This window comes from Vicugna pacos, chromosome 27 (genome assembly GCF_048564905.1).
Source record: "Vicugna pacos chromosome 27, VicPac4, whole genome shotgun sequence".
Classification (NCBI taxonomy): Eukaryota; Metazoa; Chordata; class Mammalia; order Artiodactyla; family Camelidae; genus Vicugna; species Vicugna pacos.
The window spans coordinates 5,690,946-5,703,404 of record NC_133013.1 but is presented as its reverse complement, the minus strand read 5'-3'; the positions used below and the strand labels follow the sequence as shown (position 1 = coordinate 5,703,404).

The window sequence follows — 12,459 nt, the reverse complement described above, 5'->3', positions numbered from 1 at the left end:
GCTATTGCCAGGAGTGCTGCTATGAAGATATTTCTGTTTTTAAAGGGGAATCCTGAATACGGCTAGGGAGAAAGGAAGGAAATTCATTGGCATAACTTTGTGTTTGCGATAGAAGATACAGAATTTTTTACTTTTTTTTCTTCATTGTCCCTACTGCGTTTTTCATTTGCTAAAGAAAAATAGAACTGACTTTACAAAGAAAATGAGAAGGTGGCCAGAGTACCTGGCCACCATGTGGAGTCTCTGAGCCCAGGGTTTCCCGACTGTGGGGCCAACCTCGTGGTTGAATCCCTTGTGTTTTTGCCACGTCACCAGCATTTGAATTGTCCAATAACACCCCTCGTTGTCACTTCATTATTTCAGATTGATGCATGTTTTAAGCTGCCATTGCAAATATCGAAGTCATAGGACACATCTTGAATGATAAGTAGTAGTTTAATTCACAGCTACAAAAAGTCATATTCTTTTTCTACACTTGTAGAAAGAAAGTTACAGTCCACTGAATGCTTGTGTCTCCCCCAATCCCCTGCCAAATTCACATGTTGAAATCCTAACCCCAAGTGAGGGTATTAATTAGGAGATGGGGCATTTGGGATGAAACTGAATCATAAGGGTGGGGCTTCATGAATGGGATTATGCCCCTAAAAAAAAGACACCAGAGAGCTCAGCTCCCCTGCCCCGTCTGCCAGATGAAGACCTGGGGAGAAGAAGGCTGTCTACGAACCAGGAAGCTGGCCCTCCAGAGACACCAAATCTGCGGGCACCTTGACCTTAAACTTGCAGCTGCCAGAACTGTGAGGAATAGATTTCTGATGTGACGAGCCACCCTGTCTGTGGGGTTTTGTCATACAGCCTGAACGGACGAAGACAAAAGTCTTACCAGACCTCAGTGTATGGATTTCATCAAAACCGTCTGGGTTTTGTTGTTAATTGTAAGCACATGCCTATTTGTTTTTTGAATGATCACTCTGTCTCTCTCTTTTTTTAATTTAATGGAGGTATTGGGGATTGAACCCAGGACCTCATGCATGCTAAGCAAGCACTCTACCCCTGAGCTATACCCCCGCCCTGAATGATGTGCTTGATGCACTCAAATCACGTAAGATAATGTCTTAATTAAAAGCAGTGCTGGTCATACTCCAGATACACTTCTCACTCAGGCTGCCCAAGCTGACCTCTCCAGGGTTGCTGCCCTTTGGTTGGAACGCATGGTGGTTATTAGCTAGCCCCGAGCAAGTGGGGCTGGGCAATTGGGAGAAAAAAAACAAAACAAAACAAAGCAAAACAAAAGGAAGGCCATTCAGATAATTATAGAGCTGCGCCAGCCACACAGACGGTCTCTTCGCTGGCCTCAGGCTACTGAGTCTTTGAAATTTGTTCCTCGTTTTTTTTTACCATTGACAGGAAAGACCTGGTCCCGCAGAGGCAGAGAAAGACCCTAGACTCAGACTGATATTTTGATATCCTAGAATGAAGGCCTTGCAGGACCAACTCACACATCCCTTAATCTCGCACAGTGATTAGAGATGAAATGGACCGTGTGTAGGGATATCCCCTCCCCCCCACCCTCAACACAGCTACGCTGGTCATGGGGTCTGATGCAAGGGGAACACTGAAGGCTCCCCACTGAGCCTGAAGAAAGGGGTGAACTTCGCTAAGATGATGGGTTGGCAGGGGGGAGGGAGGGAGAGGAGAGAATGAGGCCAAGGTCAGCTTCTAGCCCCAGCTCTGGCACCTGAACGGAGACCACCTGCAGGTCACACACCTGCCCAGGTGTCGGATGTCTCTGCTCCCCATTTACAGGGTCACACGAAGGTCAGCCAAGCAGGTACTTTTCAACACAAGCTGCACGTGACAGATGTGAACGCCCTCCCTTCCCCATTACAGGACGGAACTTAGGGGCACCCCCCGCTTTGGGGGGGGTCACATTTTTGAATGAAGTTGTGCTCTGGGACATGCCTGGCTCTGTACATGGGGGAAGCCACCTGTTTCTGGATGCTGGAACTTGCCTCACCCTTACAAGCCTCGTTTCCTTCCAGAGCCAGAGACCCGTGTCTAGATCGTGGATACTCAGGTCAGGGTCCACCTGTCTCCCAGAATGGGTGACCAAGTGCTGAGTGGAGCCAGCCCTCCTGATGGTCCCCTTTCCTGCTCCTAGGTAGCACCTGGCCCAGAAGCTTGCTTCTCCAAAAACTGAAACTTGATTTGACACTTGAATTTCCTCTTCTTTTCCTTAAAGAGGTAACCCCAAAGCTTAGAGGTTTTGGGGCCCCCAAATGCCCAATTGCGCCCTTGTCCGCCCCTCTGATGAGAGGTGCACCTGCTCTGGGTGGCCAGCTATGCAGGGTGAGGACTGAATCCTGGCTGGCCTGGAACACGGAGCGGGGATGGTGGGGTGGGATGGGCATTTCTATGGGATGATGGAAGGCAGCCCTTAAAGTGAGAATACAATAAATGACAGGGTGGAAAAAAAAAAAGAATGTTAGAGTTGGACATTCCTGAGTCAGCTCCCAGAGTCGCTGTGTCTTATCTTTATGAACTTGGCCACGTTTTTCAACTTTCCTGAACCTCGGTTACCTGGTTTGTGAAGCAGGGGTGCTTGTGAAGGGTGATTACGATTCTGTGGGAAAAAACTCCAGCAGAGGTTGGTATTCAGGTCTCCAGTTTTTTTTTTAACCCCAATAGTTTAATTTTCAATATTTTCAAAAGTGTCTTAGGGACAGCTAAGGGTAAACATTTGGTGTTAGGATGCAAGCAGGCTTGGTTTTGTAAGCAGCTTTTGTCACTTCTAATTTATGACTCAGGAGAGTCATTTAACTTCTCTGAGCCACGTTGCTTTTGCATCATTGTGGTTAATCATAGCTACTTGATGGGATGATTGTGGCTATTAATGATACAATGGTTATAAAATGCCAAGCACAAAAAAAGTCCTAAGTGTAAAACCTGAAAAGTATCAGTCATTCAGTAAATGGTAGGTCTACTTCTTGCAGTTACTGTGTTTTGAGATGCAAAGTAATGATGCTTTGGAACAAATATTTGACATGACCTACAAAAATGACTAGCCATACCTCACAATACATGGAATAATGAAAGTAGCAGATCATTTTTCTTGTTTCCCAGATAAGTAATATCTGCAGAATTTAAAATGGAAAGAAAAATCAATTTTAATATGTCAAGGGAGCTCATATTTAAAATTGAACAGTGCCACTATCCAGTCTCTTAAATAAGCATTAACTGAATGAAGGTAACACGGGTAAGATCTCAGCGTCCCTGTGGATGCCCAGCACCTGTTGTTTCTAACTTGCTGGTCCCTAGCAGAGGCAGCAGGAGGCCAGGATGCAGGTCTGAGAGTCAAGCCTGGGCCTGGCTAGCTGTCCCGGGATCGGCGACCCTGAGATGAGACAGAACCTTCCTGCCAGAAGCCACAGCTCAGTCATCTGCCCTAATGATGCTGGACGTAAATTTGGTTTGTGTTTCTCCCAGCCTTTCTTTCCCCAGTGTTCTCCGCTCTGTCCTCTCAGCAGCTTGCTGTAAGGACAGCATCATCCACGCACAGTCCATTTCCCGGGGCTCTGGGGACCGGCGTGCACGCACCTCTAGTGTAGCAGACTAGCAGGTTTGCAAGAGTCAGCCCTGAGGGACCAGGGACTGAGAGCCAGGATGGGGCAGACAGGAGGAAGGACTGAGGGAGGCAGTCCTGAAGGGGATGCTTCTGGCGGACGGGCGGGGGTTGGACTGGTGGTGACACGCTAGTTGAGGGGGCTGGGTATGGACGAGAGGAGGGCATGGCCACGGAGTCGCAAATTAGGTTCCCATGTTTGCGGTGTCCCCCAGGGCTGTCCTGACCAGCGTGGTCTGTGGTGACTCACGGCCGGGGTCTGGGATGCTCGTGTGTTCACACAGAGGGTTCCCGCACACCACCCGACAATGAAAACTCCCAAGGGTCCTGTCAGCAAAGTCCCCGGGGCATATGCAGCCCGGGCCAGCTGTGAGTCACCCGGGAAGAAGGCCAGCATTCAGGCATTTCGCACGAGCAGCTTACGGAGCCCCCGATGAGCTGGGCTCTGTGGCTCCAGGTGTGCTGCGTGCACCCAGCCCTCGGCAGCCCCAGGTGGGCGCATGCACACCGTAAAGGTGCTGGCCTTGTGCTGGGACGGGGTGAAGGGGGGGATAAGCCAGCGCTTCTTTCTAGAAAACTGGGGAGGGCCTTGAGGGCTGGGGCAGGCAGAGAGGGGCGTTTGGCTCACCCTGGAGGCAGGAGGAGAATTTGGTTGGGTGCAGGAGTAATGGGGAGAGGTGCTCTTGAAAGAGGAAACAGCAGGACAGGGCAGAAGGCCAGATCCCCTTCCTCCGCAGTGGTGGTCACGGTGACTGCTCCCAGAGACCACGTGCTCCCTCTCTCACTGGTTTTATAGATGAGGAAACTAAGGCCATGAGTTGGGGGAGGGCTTCATTAGGGAGACTGGGAGGTGAGGGGGCACTGAGAGCGCGGACAGAGTGTCAGGGTTGGAGACACCAGCTCTGGCCAGCCTCACAGCCAGGTGATTGTGCATGCATAGCTCTGTCCCTCATTATACATCTATCTCCTCCAGCAGATTCAAAATACTTCCTCCAAAACAGGCAGATGTTTTGAGATCCTCCCTTTAAGGAAGATAGAAAACAGCTCAGCAGCATCTGGGAAAGTGGAGCAGGTCCACAGTCCATGGTCCAGCAGTACTGCACGGAGGTTTATCCCAAATATGCTCACACTCGTGTGCGCAAGGACACCCTACACATGTTCACAGTAGCACCCTAATTGAGAGCCCCAAGGGACAGCAGCCCAGATGACCAGCTACAGTGGGATCCACAGATACATTGCCATATATTCGTACAAGGGAATATTATATGGCAATGAAAACAGACCAATTACAACTACCATACAACTCCCCAAGCAACACAAAGCAGAAGAAACAAGTCACCAAAGACACACACATTCTACTTATATAAAGTTCAAAATCAGGTGAAGCTAAACAGTGTACTGTGTAGGGATCTTGGTTTTGGCAATAGATTCATAGGCTCATGCTTTTGGTATCATGCAATAAAGGAAGAAGTAGATAAACTGGACTTCATCAAAATTTAAAACGTTTGTGCTTTAAAGAACACTAACAAGAAAGTGAAAAGACGACCTACAGAATGGAAGAAAATATTTGCAAATCATATGTTTGACAAGTGTCTAGGATCCAGAAGATACAAAGAAGTCTCACAACTCAACAACAAAAAGAGAAACAATCCAATTAAAAAATGGGTGAAGAACTTGTACATCCAAGGAAGATGTACAAATGGCCAAGCACAGAAAAGATGCTCAACATCACTAATCGTCAGGGAAGAGCAAATCAAAACCGTAAGGTACCATTTCACCCCTGCTAGGGTGGCCGTAATAAAAAAGCCCCCCAAGACAGAAACAGTACAGCTGCCCCTTGAACAATGCTGGGTTGATCTGCATGGGTCCACTTATATAAGGATTTTTTTCAATAAATACATACCTGTACTTTCATTTTACAGATTTTTAAATTAACCGTGTGTGGGGGAAATTTTGTGTTCGATTATAGATCACAATATGTGGAGTCAAAAGAAGTAGGGTTTGCATCCTTATTCTAGCCGAACTGCTTTATCTTCCTGCCCTTGGGTGGGTTGTTTATCAATGTCTTTATTTTTGAGGCAGAGATATAAGGATTTTAGACCACGCTGGGAGCATCAGTACCCATAACCCCTACATTTTTCAGGAGTCAACTGTAATTAGTATTGTCTAGGATGTGAAGAAATTGGAACCTCACACCAGCTACCAAAATGTAAAATGATGTAGCCGCTTTGGAAAAGAGTTTGGCAGTTCCTTAAAAAGTTAAATATAGAATCACCATATGACCTAGAGGTTTCATTCCTAGGTAGAGACCCCAAAGAATTGGACACAGGTACTCAGATACATGTACACTTGTGTTCAGAATAGCACTCTTCACAATAACCAAAAGGTGGAAATGGCTCAAACACCCATCAATGAATTAATGGAATAACAAATTGTGGCATATACTCATGATGGAATATTACTCAGCCATGAAAAGGAACAAAGTACAGATACATGCTATAATGTGGATGAACCTTGGAAACATTATGCCAAGTGAGAACAGCCAGACACAGTAAGTCTCACTCTGTATGATTCCACTTAAATACCCAGAATAGATAAATCCATAGAGACAGTACACAAACTGGTGGTTTCCAAGGGGGTGGGGGAAACGAGGAATGGGAAGAAATTGTTTAATGGGTACAGGGTTGTACTTTGTAGTGCTGGAAATGTTCTGGATGGCTAGATGGGGTGGGGGTGGCTGCACAATATTGTGAATGTACTAAACACCGCTGAGTGGTTCACTTTAAAGTGGTTAATTTGATGTTCTATGAATTTCATCTCAATAAATTGCTTTTCAAAATTAAAAACACGTTGACTTCAAAACAAAATAGGATCAGAGATAAAGTAAAGGCATGAGCATCACAAAAGTCAGAGTGTTTGTAGGAGAGAGGAGTAGAGTTGGAGGGGGTCCGGGCCGTAATACACAAGGATGTGCTTTGTTATTCATCTTTAAGCTGTATGCAGACATGTTACACAGTTCTTATAAATGCGGTATTTCACCATAAAATATTTTAAAAGAATAAACAAAAGGAGGAGAGAGAAACAGAATCACAGGGCAGATGATGGATGCTGGGTTCAATCTTCCCTTCCTCCTGTTCACCAGCTTCCCCTGGATTGTCTGGGGACCTGGGGATTACAACAGGATCCTGGGGGCCCCTCCCCAGCTCCCCTTTTTGGTGTGGCCAACATCACTCAGCCAACTTGCTTAGAAGGGTGAGTGAGTTGGGAAGGTGCTGTTTACAGGGTTTCCCTGAAGTTGTCTGAGAGCCCCATCTGGTTTCCAGTGGCTGGGAGAGAGGATGGCAGGACCAGGCCAACCTCCCTGTGCCCACCTGGCTCCAGTGGGGGGACGCCTCCCCCTTTTCAGTGGTGCTCTCCATCCTTCACCACCTCATCACCCCTCCAGGTCCCTGTCCTCTGGGCTTCCTCTCCCAGTACTCCCAGGATCCATGAGGATGCCCACAGCACCAGTGTCAAGTGTGAATACCTGGGAGGTATCGGCCCCTGTGTAGCCAGCGTTCCTGTTCTCACAGGGACTGTAGTGTCAGCTGGGGTCCTTGGGGTGGGCAAGGGTCCTGGGTGGCCTGCCACTGGGAGGGAGGTGGAGCATTCAATGCAGCTCAACCCTGCCGGGGCTGACCCTTGCCCCACTGCCCCTTGGCTGTGACCACATTTAGTAGATGATTCCATACGAATGAAAAAGAGTGTAATCGTAATTGTACAAGTAACAGAGTTAGGGTCTTTGCTAAGTGCTGTCTGCTGACCTCAGACCAGGTGGGTGTGGGGCTTGTTTTGTTCACCTGCCCTCTAAGCGCCTCTGCTGAAGGTGGAGGAGGCAGCTCTCCCCGACACACCACTCTGTGCACCAAAGGGATGGGTTGGTACCGCCACCATTTGAACCGTGGAACTGGGCATTCAGGAACCAAGGAGGGTTTACGTCGATCCTTTGGTTTTAAGGGAACTGAGGTCCAGACCCCAAGGCTGGTTGGTGGTCGGCTGAGAACTGGCTTCCCTCTCCAGACACCTGACAGCATGTCTTTGGAGGGGAGCTGGGCAGGATCTGTCAGAGCACAGTGCACATGCCTTAGCCCAGCACATCCACTTTCAGGCACCAGTTGTCTGGAAATACCTAAGATATATGGATGTTTGTCGGAGTATATTTTGAACTGAGTGAAAAAATGGAAACCTCCAGTTTTTCATTCATCTACACTGGGGACTGGTTAAATCAATTATGATGTACCAAATCATGGACTACACACCTATTAAAAAGACTAAAACGGTGGGGGGAGGGTATAGCTCAGCGATAGAGTGTGTGCCCAGCATGCACAAGGTCCTGGGTTCAATCCCTAGTACTTCCATAAACAAACAAACAAACAAACAAACCTAATTACCTCCACCCAAAAACAAATTAAAAAAGACTAAAATAGAACTCTAAGAAATATGAAAACAAATATATACATGTATGTGCATGACTAGGACATTGTGTTGTACACCAGAGATTGACACATTGTAATTGACTGTACTTCAATTAAAAAAAAAAAGAACTCTAAGTTCTAAAGTGTAACCATCTCTATTATTAATTGAAAATAAGTTGAAATATGATCTTTCTGGTATGGTCCAGCTATCAAGAACCAACCTTGATAACGTAAAAGTCTAGACCTACACTGTCCAACGTGGTGGCTGCTGGCTGTGTGTGGCTGCCGGGCACCTGAAGTTCGACCGGTCTGAGCTGAGCTATGCTGTGAATTTAAGTATAAGACAGCAAATTATCATTTGCTGCCCCTAACACTAGAGCTCAAAAACAAAAGGTGTTTGACAGGGTTTTGAAGACTTTGTATTTAAAACAAAAAGACAAAGCACCTCACTAATGTGTTTTTTATATTGACTACATATTGAAAATGATAATATTTGGGATATATTGATAAGGAATAAGGATAATAAAGAAGTTTTTATATTAACTCCGCTTATTTTAACATGGCTTTTCTTTTTTTGGACACAGCTACTCTACAAATTCTAGTATAATAAAATATTATAATATATAATAAAAGTATAATAAAACATTACACTTTGTTAAAAAAAAATTATGACTGTGCCATGGGGACTGGGCAGTTCTAGTTCAGAACAACAGATGTCAAACCACCCCGCACGGTCAGCAGCGGGGGCAGGAGCGGGACCTTCCCTTGGCTTTTCTGCAGGGCCGTGCAACTTGACATATTCACGTATTACCTTTACAATGATTAACAAACAGAAAAGGACACTGTTGCCATGATCTCTGGTTAGCATGCTTTCCACCTCACCATGCCTGATGAATTTGTCCGCTCGGATGCCCTGTCTCCACAGAGGCCATGCAGAGAGGCCACCTGCCAATTCAGCACTACATTTACCTTGGGGCGTTTCAGGCATCATCAACCCTTGGGAAACGGATGTGGGACACGCTGTCCTCTCCACGTTCACGGAGACCAGGGCGGGTGAGATCCAGAAGCAGTGGGGAAAGGGGTCACCCAACAGCAAGAGGGTCCCGGCAGTTGTGGAGGGGGCTTCCGTGGGCTGGCATTAACTTGTTTCCTTAAAGTGTCTCTAGCACTGTAAATGCATTCTCCCTCTAGAAACTGGATAGCAATTGAAGACACATTTGCTGGAAAACAGAGAGACAATTCTAGAAAGTGCTTTCTAGGGGAGCCCGGGACACTTGCTCCTGTGTGCGATGTGTGTCTGGGGCAATGGACCAACCATTTCCTGAGCCCTGGTTGCTCCAATGGAGGCTGTAATTCATTTACCGATGACCAAGTCTAATATTAAAGCTAGAAAAAGCAGGGTACAGCAGGTCAGGCTCCTTTGCAGATTAACGTGAACCTGGCTACTGTCTTTTTAATGGAGGTGTTAAGATGTTACACCCCATTAACTTCTAGGTCATGAAAGGCAGTCAGGGACTGGGTCCCATTAGTCCCCTGGATGAAGGCTTCTATTTTCTCAAGTCCAGAACTTACATGCAGACATGCGTGCACACACGCACAGTTATAGGACATCTTGAAAACATTTTCAAACAAAGCAAAAGAGAATTTTTCTGAAAATACCTAACACTCCAAGGAAGAGGATTGTAAATGAACTGAAAGTCTGTTTTGTTTTCACTTAGTTCGGAATGAAGACAACTAGCCACTTAAAATGCCGAGTGTCACTCTGTTTCTTGTACTTATCAACTTTGCAAAGCAAATAAATGAGGTTGCAAAGAGCCAAACCAAACAAAATCCCAGGCTTCTCCTGGAAAATCACCAATAAAGCATAAACAATGGCAGCAAACACGTTCCACATGAGCTGACGTTTCCAATTACATTGTCTGGGGCCTAAAATCCATCGCAGAGGGTGACCACTTGATGCTACAAATATCACTGCAAATGCTACAAATCAAAACTGCTGTTAGGTAGTTTGCAAAATGGTATTTGGTGAACATTCCCAAAAACAACCCTTCCCAAAAGTCAAACCAATATTATTCAGGTCCACTCCCAAAGAAGCCGATCTCCCGTCTTAGTTCCTCCTTAAATATTTCATTCAGACAAAGCACATCTGCCTGGTCTTTTTTCTCCCCGTCTCTCTCCCCTCCTTTATTCTCATCTCCCATCCCTGGTCAACTGGGAATAATTCCTGTGACTAGTTCCATCTTTTCCCACCTTCCCACTATTTCTGCTCATATTTGCTAAAGTTTAAAAAAAAAAGATACAATTTCTGGTAACAAAAGGGAAATGTATTTGTTATAGAGTATTGTTAAAGTAAAAGAAAAAGAAGAAATGTACAAAGGAATAAATAAACATCATACATATTTGGCCTTTATCTAAAATAAGGGCCAAGGTGGGGAGGGTACAGCTCAGTGATAGAGCACATGATTAGCATGCACAAGGTCCTGGGTTCGATCCCCAGTACCTCCATTAAAATTAAAAAAAAAACTTAATTATCCCCCCCCCCAAAACCACAAAATTATTAAAAAAAATAATGGCCAGCATTTCGGTGTATTTCTATGCTTTTTCCTGTGAATAAATTAGATGTGTTTGTATGTAACGGAAAACAGAATCATTCTGCACATTGTTGTTACTCATTCTTTTCCTGTCATTTAAAAAGTGACTACAACATATTTCATCCTGTGGAGAGACCATGATTTATGCCCCCAATCCTCTATTTGGGGCATTTGGATTTTTCCCTGTGTCTCACTCTAGTAAACAATGCTCTGTAAATTTTGGCTGACCTTCCCGGATTACTTCCTTAGGATGGAGCCCCCAGGGTGGCTGTGTTGCCTGGGCACACACCACTGCAACTGCCTTCCAGAACCCAGTTCATGGCTCCCACTGGCAGTGAGAAGAAATCTCCATCTCCCTCCACGGTCAACCGATCTTTTCCCTGAGGTTTGGACTAATCGTGGAAATATCCTCTGATAAAGCCTTACAGGTGTAACCCTGCCCCCTCCGACCCCCGCCAGGAACTCCAGCATTGCCTGAGGCTCTCCGGAAGAGGCACGCTCTGCAGGTGATGGAGAAGGATGCCAAGCCCTGGATCCCTGACACCTGCGCTTAGATGTTGGAGCCTGGGGATGGCCGGCTACACAGGGCTCGTTCTCTTGGGGAACACAGATTCAGTGGCCATTCCCATGTGACCTCGTCCATCCAGCCTCAGCAGGAGAGGAACTGGAGGCCCCAGGAAGCAGAGCCCTGCACCCGAGCTTCCCCAGTCCTGTGCTTACCTGCTGCGGGGAGGAGAGGAAGCAGCCTGGCCTCCTCCAGCCTCCTCCTCTGGCCAGGCAGCAGGAAGCTGGCTGAGGAGGGCCCACCCTTTAAAAGGAGCCATCCACATGAGGAGCATGTGAGCGCCTGTGCTGAGCCCTCATGATCCCGAGGAGGCTATGGCCTCGTGACCTCGCTCCCAAGCCTGCAAAGGATCCCCTGGCCAGACTCCCCCGCAGCTCCATGTGAGGTCCCACCAAAGTAGCCTTGGGATATGTGAGAGGTTGAGGGGAGTTAAACTTTCCCTTTGAAGTGAACTCCCCCCGGCCCATCCTTCCCTTGCTAGAAATGTCAGCATGTTTTGCATAATTGAGACAATTGGACAAAACGGTTCTTTCAGGAGCTCCTGATCATGCGGGCAGTGCTGGGGCCCTGGGGAGGGGGAGAAGACAGCACATGGCACTAATCAGCTCTAATCCTTTTCAGCTCATCTGAGGTTGGGCCAGAGGTCGAGGTGAACTCCAGTGCGAGGGTGACGTGAGTCCCATGTGACTGTCTGACTCCACAGGTAGCCAGAGTGACCTGTGTCCACTGTCACCCCTGAAAGCGCCCTGATGAGAGCTTTTGGGGTTTGCATAGTTAAGTGCAGTGTTCAGTGAGCTTTCTCAGCCTAGCAAGAAAGAAGTAACTCAAACCCTGAGAGTCTCCCCTGCACAGCCGTCTCCACAGGAGGGTCAGGCTCCCCACACACATGCCAGTCCCCTTGGCCTGGGTTGTGTCTCTCATCACAGGGAGTAGACACAGCGGCAGACAGGCTGGATGCCAGGGCTGTTGGGGCCATTTCCATTTTACAGATGAGAACACTGAGACTTATCTGAGTCAAGTGGCTGACTTGCCTGGAGAATCTGTGACGGGGTTGGGGGGAGTGGCAGGGAGGGAAAGGGACTTAACCGTCAGGTTCACCCCATAGAGCTCTGGGAGGGGGGCAGCTTAAGCCTGGGACCAGCCCTCACCCCCGAGCTGCAAGATGTCAGATCCACACCTGGGGGATGCCAGAACCATGGGGGATGTCCAGAGAGCCTCAGAAATCCAGTG

The 12,459-nt window shown here is 47.3% G+C and overlaps 1 long non-coding RNA gene across 1 annotated transcript; it reads right to left on the bottom strand.

Annotated features, from left to right (window-relative positions):
• Positions 1 to 9,041: 9,041 nt before the first annotated feature.
• LOC140689677 (uncharacterized) lies at positions 9,042 to 11,444 on the bottom strand. The gene is made up of 2 exons (XR_012064708.1): positions 11,385 to 11,444; positions 9,042 to 9,293 (listed from the first exon to the last, which is right to left on the bottom strand). It is a non-coding gene; the product is annotated as an uncharacterized lncRNA (long non-coding RNA).
• Between the last annotated feature and the right edge of the window lie 1,015 nt (positions 11,445 to 12,459).